The sequence below is a fragment of the Dermochelys coriacea genome, chromosome 4 (genome assembly GCF_009764565.3).
Source record: "Dermochelys coriacea isolate rDerCor1 chromosome 4, rDerCor1.pri.v4, whole genome shotgun sequence".
Taxonomy (NCBI): Eukaryota; Metazoa; Chordata; order Testudines; family Dermochelyidae; genus Dermochelys; species Dermochelys coriacea.
Genome location: NC_050071.1, coordinates 146,383,653 through 146,402,322, shown reverse-complemented (window position 1 = coordinate 146,402,322; position 18,670 = coordinate 146,383,653). Strand labels below are relative to the sequence as shown.

General features: G+C 47.6%; 1 long non-coding RNA gene across 1 annotated transcript; it reads left to right on the top strand.

Moving 5' to 3' along the window:
- The first annotated feature begins 2,983 nt into the window (after positions 1–2,983).
- On the top strand, positions 2,984–16,885 carry LOC122460011. Its single transcript, XR_006281024.1, has 3 exons — positions 2,984–2,994; positions 10,458–10,462; positions 16,648–16,885. It is a non-coding gene; the product is annotated as an uncharacterized LOC122460011 (long non-coding RNA).
- The last annotated feature ends 1,785 nt before the right edge of the window (positions 16,886–18,670 follow it).

The following is an 18,670-nucleotide window of genomic DNA, read 5'->3' as shown; positions in this document are numbered from 1 at the left end:
ACACCATTTCCACCTTATCACACACACTCTCCCCTGCTCCCTCCCCCGAGCAATGACCCCATCCGCTTCTCCCACACGTCGCCTCTCCCCCTGCACCCCTCCCCCACAGCTTTCTGACACCTTCTCCCCACACATCGCTCCCTGCTCCCCTCCCCCGAGCAACCTGCTCTTCTCCCCACACACGCATCTCCCCCGCATTCCCCCCCACAGCCTTCTGCACCCCATCTCCCTCTTCTCCCCAACACACCTTCCCCACTGCTCCCCTCCCCGAGCAACCTGCACCCCATCTCCCGCTTCTCCCCAACACCGTCTCTCCTGCACCCCTCCCTGAGCAACCTGCAACCCATTTCCCCTTCTCCCACCACACCACCTCCCCTGCCCCTCCCCCGAGCAACCTGCACCCCTTCTCCTCTTCTCCCAACACCGCCTCTCCCCCTGCACCCCTCCCCTGAGCAACCTGCACCCCATCCCCCTTCTCTCCACACACCGCCTCTCCCCCTGTTCCCCTCCCCCGAGCAACAACCCTGCACCCCATCTCCCGCTTCTCCCCACACGTCGCCTCTCCCCCTGCACCCCTCCCCCACGCCTTCTGCACCCCTTCTCCCGCTTCTACCACACGTCGCCTCCCCCTGCACCCCTCCCCCACAGCCTTCTGCACCCATCTCTCGCTTCTCCCCACACGTCGCCTCTCCCCCTGCACCCCCCCCCACAGCCTTCTGCACCCATTTCCCCTTCTCCCACACACACCTCTCCCCTGCTCCCCTCACCGAGCACCTGCACCCCATCTCCCGCTTCTCCCCACGTCGCCTCTCCCCCTGCACCCCTCCCCCACAGCCTTCTGCCCCATTTCCCCTTCTCCCCACACACCACCTCTCCCCCGCTCCCTCCCCCGAGAACCTGCACCCATCTCCGCTCCCACAACACCGTCTCTCCCTGCACTCCTCCCTGAGCAACCTGCACCCCATATCCCCCTTTCCCCACCACACGCCTCTCCCCTGCACCCCTCCCCTGAGCAACCTGCACCCCTCTAACACACCACTTCTCCCCTGCACCCTCCCCACAGCCTTCTGCACCCATCTCCCTCTTCCCCACATTGCCTCTCCCCCTGCACCCCTCCCCAAGGCAACCTGCACCCCATCTCCCCTCTCCCACACACCGCCTCCCCCTGCACCTCACAGCTTTGCACCCCATCTCCCTTTCCCCACACATCGCCTCTCCCCTGCACCCCTCCCCCAAGCAACCTGCACCCCTTCTCTCTTTCTCCCCACACATCGCCTCGGCCCCTGCACCCTCCCCCACAGCCTTGCACCCCTTCTCCCCACATTGCTTCTGCCCCAGCACCCCTCCCCCACAGCCCTCTGACCCATCTCCCTCTTCTCCCCGCACATCGCCTCTCCCCTGCACCCTCCCCCACAGTCTTCTCCACCCCATCTCCCTCTTCTCCCACATGTCGCCTCTGCCGCCTGCACGCCTGCCCCACAGCCTTCTGCATCCCACTCCCCCTTCTCCCACACACCGCCTCTGCCACCTGCACCCCCCCCGAGCAACTGCTCCCCATCTTCCCTTTTCCCACACTCCACCTCTCCCCCTGCACCCCTCCCCCGAGCAACCTGCACCCCATCTCCCTTCTCCCCACACACCGCCTCTCCCCCTGCACCCTCCCCCACAGCCTTCTTCTCCCTCTTCTCCCCACACATCGCCTCTCCCCCTGCACCCCTCCCCCACAGCCTTCTGTACCCCTTCTCCCTCTTCTCCCCACACATCGCCTCTCCCCCGCACTCCTTCCCCACAGCCTTCTGCACCTCTTCTCCCTCTTCTCCACACACATTGCCCCTCCCCGAGCAACCTGCACTCCATCTCCCTCTTCTCCCCACACATCGCCTCGGCCCCCTGCACCCCTCCCCACAGCTTTCTGCACCCCTTCTCCCTCTTCCTGCTCCCCTCCCCCACAGCCTTCTGCACCCCTTTTCCCTCTTCTCCCCACACATCCCACCAGCCCCCTGCACCCCTCCCCCGAGCAACCTGCACCCCATTGTCGTTCAGTGGGGTGTAATATTCACACCCCCTGAGCAACATACATTTACCGACATAGGTGGTAGTGTAGACATGGCTTCGGAGTGTCACAGTAAATGTAAAGTAGAACAGATGATACTAATCATCTTGAATGGTGCCTTGAACTGTGAGTTCACTGAAGTGGCCCATCCCCCCTATGATTGGAGGGTCAGCCAGGGAAGGCGGGGGTGGGAGGTGTTAGCAGGTTATTACAACAGTTTGTAACCCACGAACAATTCCCCTTCCCTCTCCCTTCCTCCCCCCTATGATTGGAGGGGTGTTAACAGGCCACTTCACTTTGAAGGGGTCTCCCACAGCTCCCAGGAGAGCACTCTAAGCATTGGGCTATGGGATATTCTGATGTGGGGCTTCCTCAGTATCTCATGTTGAAGCTGTTCCATGGTGGATAAGTACTTAGAGCAGTGGTGGGCAACCTGCCGCCCGTCAGGGTAATCGCTGGCGGGCCGCACAAGACAGTGTTTACATTGACAGTCCACAGGCATGGCTGCCTACAGCTCCAGTGGCCTTGGTTTGCTGTTCCCGGCCAATGGGAGCTACAGGAAATGGAGGGCCGCAGGGACATAAACACTGTCTCACGGCCCACCAGAGGATTACCCTGACGGGCCACAGGTTGCTCACCACGACTTAGTTACTGAGCACCCAAAGAGAGCAAGGTTTCAGAGTAGCAGCCGTGTTAGTCTGTATTTGCAAAAGGAAATAGGAGTACTTGTGGCACCTTAGAGACTACCAAATTTATTGAGCATAAGCTTTCATGCATCCGATGAAGTGAGCTGTAGCTCACGAAAGCTTATGCTCAAATAAGAGAGAGCAAGAATAACTCTCTAGCATGGGGGTTCAAGCGGGACCCACGTGAGAGATGGGAGACCCAGGGGTCAGTGCCCCTGCTCCAATGACTCTTTAATAAAAAGAAAAGGAGTACTTGTGGCACCTTAGAGACTAACAAATTTATTAGAGCATAAGATTTCGTGAGCTACAGTTCACTTCGTCGGATGCATCCGATGAAGTGAGCTGTAGCTCACAAAAGCTTATGCTCAAATAAATTTGTTAGTCTCTAAGGTGCCACAAGTACTCCTTTTCTTTTTACGAATACAGACTAACACGGCTGCTACTCTGAAACCTGACTCTTTAATAGTTATCCACAGTGGAACAGCTTCAACAGAAGAGACTGAGGATGACCCACGTGGGAATACCCCACAGCTCAGAGGTTGAAGCACATTTCTGAAGGGTGTGGGAGACCCCCCTTGTTCAAATTCTTTCTTCCCCCCAGGCTCCAGAGGAAACTGAATGTAGGTCTCCCACATCCCAGTTGAGTCCTCTAACCATTGGGCTAAACGTTATAAGGTGGGCAGCTCCTCCACATTTTGAGTGGGATCTGATCCAGAGAGCGGCCTCTGAGCATGCCCACCGGATAAGATAGGCAGAGAAGTGCCTGTCTCTCTGCTGCTCAGAGATCACTGTGGGGCTTAGGCAGGAAATAGGTGTCCAGATTCTTAGAGCAAGGCAGAGGCAGAAACATAGGCACTAAGGGAACTTTTATATTGGAAATTTAGGCGCCAAGTTTAGGCACCTTCAGGATTAGGTGGCAGCCAACCAAGAGATTGCAGTGCTACTTAAACATAGGATACAGGCACCTAAATATCTTTGTGGACCCAAGCCTATGGTCTTTCTGGACCTCAGTTCCCCATCTGTAGGTACTTTTCTACACTGTGATTAAGTCACCCTGTAACCTTCTCTTTGCTGAGCTAAATAGACTGAGTTCCTTGAGTTCCTCACTATAAAGAATGGTTAGTTACTGTCACACGCGGGGTGGCCCTTTAAGACAAGTTAGGCTCAGCCTAGCCCCCCAGCTGATGGTGACATGATAAAAAAAACAGTTACTAACCTTGTCTATAAAACTGTTGTTCTTCAAGATATGTTATACATGTCCATTCCACTTAGGTGTGCATGTGCCCAGTGCACCGGAGTCAGAGATTTTTCCTTAAGCAGTACCCGTGCACCCTCAGCAGTCTCTAAGTACTGCACAATTGTATAAAAGAGCAGAGCCACCCCATCTATTCCTTAGTTCCTTCTTGCCAGACAGACTCTGATATAAAGAGAAGGAGGGTGGGCCATGGAATGGACATGTGCAAAACAGCTCGCAGACCAGTTACGGAATAGGATAGTGACCACTGAGCTGTAGCTCACGAAAGCTTATGCTCTAATAAATTTGTTAGTCTCTAAGGTGCCACAAGTACTCCCTTACCTCCTTTTCTTTTTGCGAATACAGACTAACACGGCTGCTACTCTGAAACTTTTTCTTCTGTGAGCAATTGCATATGTCCATTCCACTTCAGGTGACTCACAAACAGCTCAGTCCGGAGGTGGGTTTGGGAGTCTACCTCAACATTGGAAAACCACACTTCCAAACTTGGCCTCACCTCTGTAATGCTGAGAGAGGTTGTTGTAAAGATATGCATCAATGTCCAAGTTGCAGATCTACAAATGTCTGCTATAGGTACTTTGGCCAAACAAGCTACAGGAAACTGCTTGAGATCTCATAGCATATGCTATCAGCTTGTTCAGAGGCCACTGTACGATGCTGCCCTCTGGCGGGACACAACTGAGAGCATCAATTCAGAACAAATTGCTTAGAGCATGGCAGTTACAGCCCAAGGCTGGGGTTTCTCCACTGATAAGACACACCAAACTAGCCAGCCAGAGAGGACTTTGGTTTTACCCCACTGGCTAACCATAAGTCGTACAAGCAATTTCTTAGACACTCCAGTTTCCCAGTATCACCACCACTGCCACTCGTTATGGGGGACAGATGGTTATGAAAACCAATACCCCAGTAAAAGGAAAAAGGTTCTCTTGATACCTAAAGGACCAAGCCCCAGAGCCAGGTAAATATACAAGTCAGATCTTACCCACAAATCATACTGTTGCCAATCCTTTCGAGTCTAAATCTAAAGGTTATTCATAAAAGAAAGAAATATAGTTGAGAGCTAAAATTGGTTAAATGGAATCAATTGCATACAGTAATGGCAAAGTTCTTGGTTCAGGCTTGTAGCAGTGATGGAATAAACTGCAGGTTCAAATCAAGTCTCTGGAGAACATCCCCAGCTGGGATGGGTCATTCCGTCCTTTGTTCAGAGCTTCAGTTTGTAGCAAGGTTCCTCCAGAGGTCAGAAGCAGGATTGAAGACAAGATGGAGGAGATACAGCAGCCTTTTATAATCTTTTGCCATGTGGCCTCTGCTTTTTTGTTTCAAAGACAAACTCTCCAGCACATGGCATGGAAAAACCTTAGAGTTCTGTCCATAGGCGGGTCCCTGCATACCTTGCTGAGTCACAAGGTGTATCTGCCTTCTCTCAATGGGTCAGTTGTATAGTTGATGAGCCATCAAGCGGGCTAGGTAGAGCTGATGCCAAATTGTCTGGTGTGTCACCCAGAAGTATAGCACATGTTTGAAATACAGACAGTATAGAGCCAATACTTATAACTTTAAATACAAAAATGATACATGCATACAGATAGCATAATCATAACCAGCCAACCATAACCTTGTCGTAGACACCTTATTTGATGCCCTTTATACAAGATTTGGTGCCACTACAGGACCTTGGTTGCAACAATGATCTATACGGTCCCATTTCATATTAATAACGTCACAGGCACTTTTGCAATGTCATCTCTCGTAGCATAGATGTTTGCAGGACAAAATCCAGGAGGAAGTCCTTAGTGTCGAGGGTGGGAGGCATTTCATCCTGTTCACAACTGAAATTAACAGCTGGGATGACAATCTAAAAGATCAAGTAAAAGGGAAAATCCCTTTGAAAATCCAAGGCATGGAATCTTTCTTCAGCTTTATGAGAATGGGGCTTAGGAAATAATGTCAATAAATATATGGCTTGATGGAGGTGGAATTCCAAACTACTTTAGTCAGGAATTGTGCATGGGACCCTAAGTATACCTTATCTTTATAAAAAACATATAAGGAGGTCAGCTATCAATGCTTGTAATTCCACCACTCTTCTTGCAGATGTAGTAACTACCAAAATGCTATTTTCATAGATAGATGCAACAAGGAGCAGGTAGCCATTAGTTCAGAGGGCAGATTCATCAGGTCCCTCTTCTCTCAACACTAAACATACCCAGTTTTTTTAATCCTTTCCTCAGAGGTCAGGTATTTTAAACCATTTATCACTTTTGTTTCTCTCCTCTGGACTCTCCAAATTTGTCCACATCTTCCCTTTTGTGTGGCACCCAGAATTGGGCACAGTACTTACTGCAGCTGAGGTCTCACCAGCGCCAAGTAGAGCAGGTCAGTTTACCCCCCCCCCACTCCCCATGTCTTGTATTCATCATGGCTGTTAATACACCCTAGAGTGATTTTTTTTTTTGATTTTTTTTTTTTTGCAGTTGCATCATATCTTGCATGTGGAGTGCCACCATTGTCTCAGCAAGCTGAGGCAAACTCTCAAAGTCCTTGGCTGAGAATGAAGGCCTGATGTTAAATTGTAAAAAGCCTTCCTTGAGTAAGATGCACTTTATGCAAAGTGGAGTCCAATGTTGCCCCTAGAAACTCTTGATTGAGATTAGAGCAGACATTTTGTGATTGATCCTCAGGCCCATCTGGGAGAATAGATGGCGAACTGCTTGAACATCCTTTGTTATTTGCGATGGTGAGTGGCCCCAAATCAACTGGCTTTGGGGATTGGGGTATATATGAATGCCTTAGCTCTTATCTTCTGTCCAGCAGCAGCTGAGCAGGGTTTTGTGCATATCATTGGTGCTGATTCTGAGATTTAGGTGCCTAAGTTCCTTTGTGAATCTAGCCCTTAGTGCCAGAAGAAATCCTTACTCCTGGGATAACAGGGGCACTAATTAAAATTGCCTTTAGAAGAACAGATAACTGTTTCAAGGAGGGGCCTCAGAATCAGAAGCACTCATTAATTTTTCAATCAACAGTAACTTCAGATGAGCATCACAGGCTTGTTGCGTGCACTTGGGAAAAGCTGTACAAACTGAACGTTGTCTAGGATGTGACAGACAGGCATTTGTTGGGGATGGTCTAAGTATATTTAATCTTGTCTCAGTTTGGGGACAATGGACTAGATGAGCTCCTGAGGTTGTGACAGATATTGCAATATCTTTGGAATTATATTGTATTACATTTATGAATGTTCTAGGTCTCATTGTGGGCTAGGAATTGTTTCAACTCCATGGGGTGAGGGTTACTATAGCAGAAACAATAGTGGTGCCAGGTTTTGAGCAGTGGCAGACCTGGGGGGGAGTGATGGTCATTGATGGTGCCACCTTCAATTATACCCCTTGGCTTGAAAAGATGCTACACATACACCTAAAGGCCTGCCATTCCTGGAGTGGACCACAATGGGTAGGGGGGTTATTAAAGATGCAGTTACCCCTGAAACTGTGACATAGGCCTTTCCATCCCTGTGATTGTATCGCTTTTCCCTGAGACGAGGGCATTTATGTGTGCCCATTATTTAAAGCAGAGGTCAGCAACCTTTCAGAAGTGGTGTGCTGAGTCTTCATTTATTCACTCTAATTTAAGGTTTCGCATGTCAGTAATACATTTTAACGTTTTAGAAGGTCTCTATAAGTCCATAATATATAACTAAACTATTGTTGTATGTAAAGTAAATAAGGTTTTAAAGTGTTTAAGAAGCTTCATTTAAAATTAAATTAAATGCAGTGCTTCCCGGACCAGTGGCCAGGACCCGGCAGTGTGAGTGCCACTGGAAATCAGCTCACGTGCTGCCTTCGGCACGTGGGCCATAGGTGCCTACCCCTGATTTAAAGGCATATCTGCCTTACAGGCAGGGCAGGTTTTAAAAACCTGGAGTCTTAGTCTCAGCCATCTGAGTGCCTCAGTATCAAGGTGAGACTTAAAAACAAAAGTCCTTTTTTTGCCAGTGGACCAAATGAAGTTCAAATACCAGGACTACAAGAAACTAACCAATCACTAATTCCTAAACCTCTGAAATATGCTAAGCAAGCTACAGGGGAGTAGTCAGAGACTGTGTAGCTCTGTCTCGCTGCCGCAGGCAATAAGGAGAAGCTGAGTGCAGATGCCCACACTGGGGAGGGTATGTGCATGTCACCCTCTTCAGGGTTATCAAGAGTATGACAGGAATAAAAATCTGACCACTTTGGAGGGGCACGTTCTGTGCCCCTGCTTGGCACCAGGACCAGAGGAGCTGTGAGCTCGCCCTGTGGCCCCAGGACTGGAGGAGCTCGCTCACCTCCCGCGACTCCAAGGCTGGAGGAGTTCTGTGCCCCCAGCTGTTATTGGGGGGAGGGGGGAAATGTATCCCTGCTTGACTCCCTTGTGCACACTCCTGGGGTTAACTGAGGTGTCCGGGGTGAATCGCTACTACCTGTTTAGGGTGTGATGGAGTCTTGTCAGTGCCCCACTGGGCAAAAGGTATCCTCCTAAAGCTACCAGCTGCAGATACTCCACTCCAGACTACCACAAACCCTGCTCTTTCCCTCTGCAGGCTAGCAATTTACACACTACACCTTGTTGCACATGAGAGCCTAGTCCCTTGTCTTCTGGCCAACTACAACATACACCAATCCGCTGCCTCCATGGAAGCCACACACCTCAGTTTACTGGCTTCACTTTAGTTCAGCACAAAACACTTAGACATGTCCACAGTAAAACTAAATTGAGATTTATTTTACAAAGCTCAAATTTAAGAGTTAAATATAAGCAAGTATAAGGATTTGCTTATTTGTAACATAAGGTTACAGGTAAAAGAATAATATAAACAGGCAACCTATAGCCTATACTTTTAAACCAGTTATTTCCTAAGATATTCTTACTCAGTGGTCAGTCCATGAAGTGCTTGTCTAGTCCAGGGAGCTTCAATCCACTTTTCCATGAGACAGTCCTGCTGGCAGAGTATCTTCTCCATAATGAACAACAGTGTGTGCCCTTTTCCTTCTTAGTCCCAGACTTTTGTCTCATTTCATAATCCAGATATTTCATTAACTTCAGCTCAGTCCTGTTGGTCCCCGATTCAGAGTCTTTCCTTGTGGTTCTTCTGTCTTTATCAGTGCTCCAACCTGGCATCTGCTCCAGTCTGTAAACACAGGCTGCGGCTGAGTCAACAGATGTAAATTGTTCTCAGTGTTGACTGCCGTCATCTGAGACTCATCCAACCTCAGGTGACAAGTTTCACCTCCAACTGTTTTGGAACCCAATAGTGTAGGTTACAAAAAACCTCAACCCATTCCTGTACAAGTATCTCACAATATCATGATCACCAGCTAATTCTTAGCTTTTGGTAGAGATCCCACAAGACCCCCCATCGGTGAAATATTGGAGAGGGTTCAGAGAAAAGCCATGCAAATAATTAAAATATTTGAAAACATGTCTTTGTCTTCAAGTATTTGTCCACCCGGATCCCTGTGTGAAGGGGTCAGAATGGTTTTCGCCTTTACTGTCTGTTGAGACTGGGTACATGCCCTGCATGTCCTCTCCTCCTGTGACAGACATATCCAACCACCCTCCTAATATTTCAACAGTCTTCTTGAACTGCACACACAGAACTGGACACAGTATTCCAGTAGTGGTCAACCCTGTGATGGGTTGGATCACAGAAACCCACTTGGGGCTGCCAACTGTTGTGCCAAGACTACTTCTGCCTCTGCTTTCCCTGCCAGCTTGGAACTCCAGCACCCTATCTTGCTGAGCCAGACACACCAGTCTGCTCCAACACAGACCCAGAGTGTGAACCAAGTGCTCCAAAGCTGCAGACTTAACTGAAAGCAACTTAAGAGATGTTCCTGTCTTTAACACTCAGATGCCCAACTCCCAGTGGAGTCCAAACCGCAAATAAATCCGTTTTACCCTGTATAATGCTTATACAGGGTATACTCATCAATTCTTTGCCCTCTATACCATTGATAGAGAGATATGCACATCTGTTTGCCCCCTCTCCCACAGGTATTATACATACTCTGGGTTAATTAATAAGTAAAAAGTGATTTTATTAAATACAGAAAGTAGGATTTAAGTGGTTCCAAGTAGTAAGAGACAGAACAAAGTGAATTACCCAGCAAAATAAAATAAAACACACAAGTCTAAGTCTAGTACAGTAATAAAACTGAATACAGATAAAATCTCACCCTCAGAGATGTTTCAATAAATTTCTTTCACAGACTGGACGCCTTCCTAGTCTGGACACAATCCTTTCCCCTGGTACAGCCCTTGTTCCACGCCAGATGGTACCTAGGGGATTTCTCATGATGGCTGCCCCTTTTGTTCTGTTCCACCCACTTATATATCTTTGCAATAGGTGGGAATCTTTTTGTCCCTCTGGGTTCCAACCCTCTTCTCAATGGAAAAGCACCAGGTTAAAGATGGATTCCAGTTCAAGTAACATATATCACATGTCACTGTAAAAACTTCATTACCCATTTGCCAGCCCACAGGTATACTGGAAAACTTACAAGTAAAACTGAAACCATCTACAGGTAATTGTCCTGGTTAATGGGAGCCATTAAGATTCCAAACCACCATTAATGGCCCCACTTTGCATAACTACAATAGGACCTCAGAGTTATATTCATATTTCTAATTCAGATGCAAGAGTGATACATTTATACACATAGGATGACCACACTCAGTAGATTATAAGCTTTGTAATGATACCTTACAAGAGACTTTTTGCATGAAGCATATTCCAGTTACATTATATTCACACTCATTAGCATATTTTTATAAATCATATAGAGTGCAACGTCACAACCCAGTGCCAAATGCAGTAGGTAGTGTAACTTTCCTAGTCTTACTTGATATTCTCCTGTTTATACTCCAAGGACTGCAATGGCCCTTTGTGCACAGTATCACACTGGAAGTTCATGTTGAGCTGATCATCCCCCATCATCTGCCCCGCCTCACTCCCCAGTCTTTTCAGAGTCACTGCTTCTCCATTCTGTAAGTATGGCCTACATTCTTTTCTCCTTACATTTGGCCATATTAAAACACACATTGTTTGCTTGCACCCATTTTACCAAGCAATCCAGATCACTCTGTAGCAGTGGCACGTCCTCTTAATTATTTACCACTCCCCAGTTTTGGATCATCTGCAAACTTTATCAGTAATTGTTCTCTTTATTGATAAAAATATTAAATTAATGTAGGGCTAAGAACTGATCATTCTCTGCAGGAACCCAGTAGAAATAGACCTGCCTGATGATGATTCCCACTTTAACTGTTTCAGATTTATCACTTATCAAATAGATTAAAAATTGGTTATTTCTTGTTGATTTTATATTGTTACAGAATGTCATGTGGAACCAAGTAAAATGTCTTACAGAAGACATGTATTACATCAACACTTACCTTTATCAGCTAAATTTGTAATCTCATAATAAAATCAGTTTGACAAGATCTTTTTTCCATAAACCCATGTTGATTGGCAATACTTATATTGGTCTCCTGTTACAGGTCTGATCAAATTCCTGCTCTTGGCCACTGACCAGACTTCTTTGAGGGAATCTAATGTCTGGATCCCCAGGCACTGTCCCAGTCTTGGGGTTGCGAGGGCACACACACAGTGCAGACCCTCTATCTAGTACCCTTCCTGACAACTGTGATCAGGCAGCCCAGCTCCTGGAACCAATGTAGACTCCTCAGACTTCCCCTGTATCTTAAAACACACCCTCTTCCAGAATCCCACTAGAAACTGTGAACCTTGTGGGTTACAGTCTGTCAGGAGGCAGGTGTAGCATATAACACACACTGGCACTTTGCAGAGTTCTACAGTGCTGCTGATCTTTACTTAATCACAAGAGAAAGATACAGATCCACACAAAAAATAATAAATCCTACACATATTTCCCTGCTTGGAACATTTTTTGAGCTGGGGTTAGCATCTGTCCAGTGGCTTTTATTGCAGTGCATCCCTTGTGTGCTGAAACAGGGAGTCTTCTCCCCTTACCTTGTCTGTCTATGAACTCCCTTCCTGCTAGCCCAAACTTATTGTGTTTCCCTGTGGGTCTTCCCCCGTGTTCTGTGGTTGGTAACTTTCCACTTCTCCAAATCCCCTCCTCTTGCAAGGAGTTGGAGACAGCTGATTTCCCCTTGCTGCAGTTACTCTTTCATTCTTCCTAGGTAAGACCTATTCAGTTGCTGACGGACTTTAATGATCAGCCATTGTCCCTGGTTTAAGAACATAAGAACGGCCATACTGAGTCAGACCAAAGATCCATCTAGCCCAGTATCCTGTCTTCTGAAGGTGCCCAATGCCGGGTGCTTCAGTGGGAATGAACAGAGCAGGCAATCATTGAAAGAAAAGGAGTACTTGTGGCACCTTAGAGACTAACAAATTTATTAGAGCATAAGCTTTCGTGAGCTACAGTTCACTCGCATCGATGAAGTGAGCTGTAGCTCACGAAAGCTTATGCTCTAATAAATTTGTTAGTCTCTAAGGTGCCACAAGTACTCCTTTTCTTTTTGCGAATACAGACTAACACGGCTGCTACTCTGAAACCTGGCAATCATTGAGTGATCTTTCTCCTGTTGTCCATCCCAGCTTCTGGTAAAGAGCATGGTGCTGCATCCCTGACCATCCTGGCTAATAGCCATTGATGGACCCATCTTCCATGAACCTATCCAGTTCTTTTTTGAACCCTGTTATAGTTTTGGTCTTCACAACATGCCCTGGCAATGAATTCCACAGGTTGACTGTGCATTGGCAGAGATGTGACATGAGCCATGTCAGCTCATGGTGGATACACATTAGAAGCTTTCCATGATGCAGCAATTTCATGGTAATTTCACAATATCAGACAGAATTCATAAGTTGCATAGACAGATCCCCAAATCACCATACCTTCTTTAATTCTTTATTAATCAAGTCCCATGTCAGCCAGGATTCTCTTAATAAAGGTTTGATTTATTTTAAAAAAATCCTTTAAGTATTTCCATCTGAAGTTCCTGATGTGGCGTTATGAAAAGTGACACGTACGAGGTGGAGTGGGAAGCAGCATCCTTATTGCCATCATGGTAGCTCCATGCTCGTGGCAATGAGAGCCAAATAGCATGGAACTAAGGCGCATGTAACCGCAGCCCTCCCAATACATTACAGCTACTATTCCCTTCAGCTACTAATTCTACCATTCTAACAGGAGAACATTTCATGTGTCTGGATTTTCTCTTCACAATATTGTAATAAAACCCAATGAAGCACATTGTTTATGGTTCTGTTAATATTGAGTATTGATTTCTATTATCTTGACATCACCCACAAGCATTCAGCCCTTTCCAGAATAAAGACTAGTTCCCTGCCCTTAGGAGTTTACAATCTACATTTTAGACGTAAGTCAGGGAGTGGAGGTAATAATTCTCTATCAGGTGTGGACATGGACAGGTGTGGCAGCAGTGCAACAACAAGGGCGTTTAGTTTATGCATGTGCACTACTGGCAGGAGAAACGAATCCTAAGTATGGACTGAATTAGGAGAAGATAGGGGCCTGGCCCGCTTGCACTGGGGAGCATTAGGAGCACAAAGGAGCCGTGAAAAAACGCATAGAGATTGGGAGGGACGGAGGCTGGCATGTAGCTACTGATTCTTTCACCTAAGTATTTTGAAGTACTTTAAACTTTAATTACCCTTAATTACCAGAATTTCTGAGGAGAGAGGGGTAAGTGTTACTGCTATTTTACAAATGGGGAAATGGAGGCACATGAAGTCAGCTGGGTAAGGCCACATAGAGTCAGCACAAGAGCTGGAAATAGGCCCCAGGAGGCCTGTCTGTCAATTTACTGTCCTCAGCACTGGGTAATTCACCTGCTTACAGATTTTTCTCTTTTAACATGTATTCCTTTATTACACTAGAATTTCAGTGTCTGTCCTGACCTAAGGAAAGGTTTTAATCAGATGGATCTTTTCCAGCTTAACTACCTGATCATGCGACTCCGGTGTTCCCTGCTTCCCACATGGCACAGAGAATTAGCAAGGGACCCTATTTTCTTTTGTCCTGTTGCTCACAGCACATTCCCAAATTCAATCAATTACAATGATTTTGATTTAGGAATTTCTTCTGAAAGAAAAAAAAAGTCTAAAATGCTGAAGAAGCAACCCAGAAACTTAGGGTAATTTTAAGATAAAGTGGGATGGAAGAGATGCGGGGTCATCTGGCTACAGAGTAAGCCTGGGCCAGAACATATGGGAGCCATGTGGGACTGGAATGGGACACTAACTTAACTGTAGAGTGTGCACTCTAACATTCTCTGAAGCACTGTTGGTCTTCAGTGGTGATCCTGGTGTGACACCACAGATTAAAATGGGGACCTTCAGCTCTAAAAGCATGACTCTCCACAGCTTGAGCTAAAGAGACAGACTTGCACTCTCTGTGGATCAGGCAACACATAGTGCCAGTGGATTACACTGGCATCAAGGACAGAACTGGTGCTACAGAGCAAAATTCCTCTCTGGTGTAAGTTCTGCTGAAGCTTTTGGAGCTACACCAGCATGGATTTGCCCCACTTGCCTCCTGCCTTATCTTGGCTGCTTCACTGCTCCTAATCTGCTCGTTTCCAGCACTGATAGCAATAGGGGCGTCCCTCATTTCTGCTAGCCCATTAGACACTGCACCACAGTCAGAGCCTCATTTTTATGCTCAAGAGTTTATAAATGGGAAACACTGGAGAGAAGCATAGCTAAGAAGAGAGGAAGCAGCCTTGCATCTTAAGCAAGTGAATGAAATTTTAAACAGCTTGAGTGTTCTCTAGAATGGGAGAATTTAGGTCAAAGATTGATAAAAGTGTGGGTGGATTAAAGACAGCAGCAACAGACCTTTGCCTTTCTTGGCTGTCACTTTGGCTCTCCAAAATTAGTGACAGATGCCAGGGGGACAGTCTAAGGGTATGTCTACACTACGAAATTAGGTCGAATTTATAGAAGTCGATTTTTAGGAAGTGATTTTATATAGTCAATTGTGTGTCCCCACTAAGCGCATTAAGTCGGCAGAGTACATCCATAGTACCATGGCTAGTGTCGACTTTCGGAGCGTTGCACTGTGCGTAGCTATCCCACAGTTCCCGCAGTCTTCACTGCCCATTGGAATTCTGGGTTGAACTCCCAATGCTTGATGGGGCAAAAACATTGTTGCGGGTGGTTTTGGGTATGTGTTGTCAGACACCCCTCCTTCTGTGAAAGCAATGGCAGACGATCGTTTCACGCCTTTTTTCCATGCGGGCGCCATACTGCTTTCAGCAGATGGTGCAGTAGGGCTGCAAACCATTGTCATTCAGTGCTATCAGTCTACCTCACAGGTCCTTTATATCAGTGGTTCTCAAAGCCAGTCCACCCCTTGTTCAGAGAAAGCCCATGGCAGGCCGGACCGGTTTATTTACCTGCCACGTCCACAGGTTCAGCTGATCGCAGCTCCCACTGGCGGCAGTTCGCCACTCCAGGCCAATGGGGGCTGCGGGAAGGGCAGCCAGCACGTTCCTTGGCCTGTACCACTTCCCACAGCCCCCATCGGCCTGTGGGAGCTGCGATTGGCCGAACCTGCGGACGCGGCAGGTAAACAAACCGGTCCAGCCTGCCAGGGGCTTTCCCTGAAGAAGTGGTGGACCGGCTTTGAGAACCACTGCTCTATATGACCGTTGTCATCCACCGCGTCGGCTGCAACTCTGCTCTGCTACTCTCCTGGTGGTCTCGCAGGTCTCCTCCATATGACAGTTGTCATCCGCTGCAACTCTGCTTGGCTTCTCCTGTCTCAGCATACAACGGCAAGCATGCAGCCCACTCAGCTCTTCTGTCCTGGCAGCTGATGGTGAGGTAGGTCTGCAAAACTGGTCATCCATCCACCGCTTCCCCTGCAACTCTGCTCTCCTGCAGACGCCATACGACGTCAAGCATGAAGCCCACTCAGATCACCGCAGCAGTTATGAACATTGTAAACACCTCACGCATCATCATGCGGTATATGCAGAACCAGAACCTGCAAAAGCAGGCAAAGAGGCAATGGCAGCGCGGTGACGAGAGTGATAAGGACATGGACACAGACTTCTCTCAAAGCATGGGCCCTGGCAATTTGGTCATCCTGGTGGCAATGGGGCAGGCTTATGCCATGGAACACCGATTCTGGGCCCAGGAAACAAGCACAGACTGGTGGGACCGCATAGTGTTGCAGGTCTGGGATGATTCCCAGTGGCTGCAAAACTTTCACATGCGTAAGGGCACTTTCATGGAAATTTGTGACTTGCTTTCCCCTGCCCTGAGGTGCAAGAATACCAAGATGAGAGCAGCCCTCACAGTTCACAAGCGAGTGGCGATAGCCCTCTGGAAGTTTGCAATGCCAGACAGCTACCGGTCAGTTGGGAATCAATTTGGAGTGGGCAAGTCTACTGTGGGGGCTGCTGTGATCCAAGTAGCCAACGCAATCACTGACCTGCTTCTATCAAGGGTAGTGACTCTGAGAAATATGCAGGTTATAATGGATGGCTTTGCTGCAATGGGATTCCCTAACTGTGGTGGGGCAATAGATGGAACACATATCCCTATCTTGGGACCAGAGCACCAAGACAGCCGGTACATAAACCGAAAGTGGTGCTGCAAGCACTGGTGTATCACAAGGGACGTTTCACCAACATCAACATGGGATGGCCGGAAAAGGTACATGACGCTTGCATCTTCGGGAACTCTAGTCTGTATGAACTTCTGCAGTAAGGGACTTACTTCCCAGACCAGAAAATAGCCGTTAGGGATGTTGAAATGCCTATAGTTATCCTTGGGGACCCAGCCTACCTCTTAATGCCATGGCTCATGAAGCCATACACAGGCACCCTGGACAGTAGTCAGGAGCTGTTCAACTATAGGCTGAGAATGGTGGTAGAATGTGCATTTGGATGTTTGAAAGCACACTGGCACAGTTTACTGACTCGGTTAGACCTCAAAGAAACCAATATTCCCATTTTCCACTGAGCTGTAGCTCAAGAAAGCTTATGCTCAAATAAATTTGTTAGTCTCTAAGGTGCCACAAGTACTCCTTTTCTTTTTGCCAATATTCCCATTGTTATTACTGCTTGCTGTGTGCTCCACAATATCTGTGAAAGTAAGGGGGAGACGTTTACGGCAGAGTGGGAAGTTGGGGCAAATCACCTGGCAGCTGATTATGTGCAGCCAGACACCACGGCAATTAGAAAAGCACAGCAGGGCGCGCTGCACATCAGAGAAGCTTTGAAAACCAGTTTCATGGCTGATCAGGCTACGGTGTGACAGTTCCGTTTGTTTCTCCTTTATGAAAACCCGCCCCCACCGCTTGGTTCACTCCACTTCCCTGTAAGCCAACCACCCTCTCCTCCCCACTTTGATCACGGCTTGCAGAGGCAATAAAGTCATTGTTGTTTCAAATTCATGCATTCTTTATTAATTCGTCACACAAATAGAGGGATAACTACCAATATAGCCTGGAAGGGGTGGGGGAGGAGGGAAGGACAAGGCCACACTGCACTTCAAAACTTATTGAATGCCAGCCTTCTGTTGCTTGAGCAGTCTCTGGGGTGGAGTGGTTGGGTGCCTGGAGGCCCCCCCCTCCGTGTTCTTGGGCATCTGGGTGAGGAGGCTATGGAACTTGCGGAGGAGGGCGGTTGATTACACAGGGGCTGCAGTGGCGGTCTGTGCCTTTCCTGTAGCTCAACCATATGCTGGAGCATACCAGTTTGATCCTCCAGTAGCCTCAGCATAGCATCCTGCCTCCTCTCATCATGCTGCTGCCACCTCTCCTGTTGCTCCAGCCATCTATCCTCTCACGCGTCCCTCCTGTCCTCACGTTCATTTTGTGCTTTCCTGGACTCTAACATTGTCTGCCTCCACACATTCTGCTGGGCTCTTTCAGTGCAGGAGGACTCCATGAGCTCTGAGAGCATTTAATCGCGAATGCGTTTTTTTCACCTTCTTATCTGTGCTAGCCTCTGGGATGGAGATGCTAGTTACAGCGTTGAAACATTTGCAGCTGCTGGAGGAAAAAAAGGGAGAGGAAAATTGAAAAAGACACATTGGCCATTTAAAAGGAGGGGCTGATGTTTTTGGGTTAACGTGCAGCACAACCCCAACTAACCCTGCCACACACACCCAATTCTCTGGGATGAGTGCTTCACCGCTCCCCCCACCTTGTGGCTAACAGCAGGGATGATTTCTTTTCAGCCACAGGCAAACAGCCCAGCAGGAATGGCCACCTCTGAATGTCCCCTGAATAAAATTCCCCTATTTCAACCAGGTGACCATGAATGATATCACTCTCCTGAGGATAACACAGAGAGATAAAGAATGGATGTTGCTTGAATGCCAGCAAACACCAGGACCACACGCTGTCATGCTTTCTTATGTAATGATTCCAGACTATGTGCTACTGGGCTGGCGTGGTAAGTGTCCTACCATGGAGGACACAATAAGGCTGCCCTCCCCAGAAACTTTTTGCAAAGGCTTTGGGAGTACCTCCAGGAGAGCTTCATTGGGATGTCCCTGGAGTATTTCCGCTCCATCCCCAGACACATTAACCGACTTTTCCAGTAGCTGTACTGGCTGCAAATGCATCCCAATTCTTCAGGGCAAATCAGTCATTAAACATG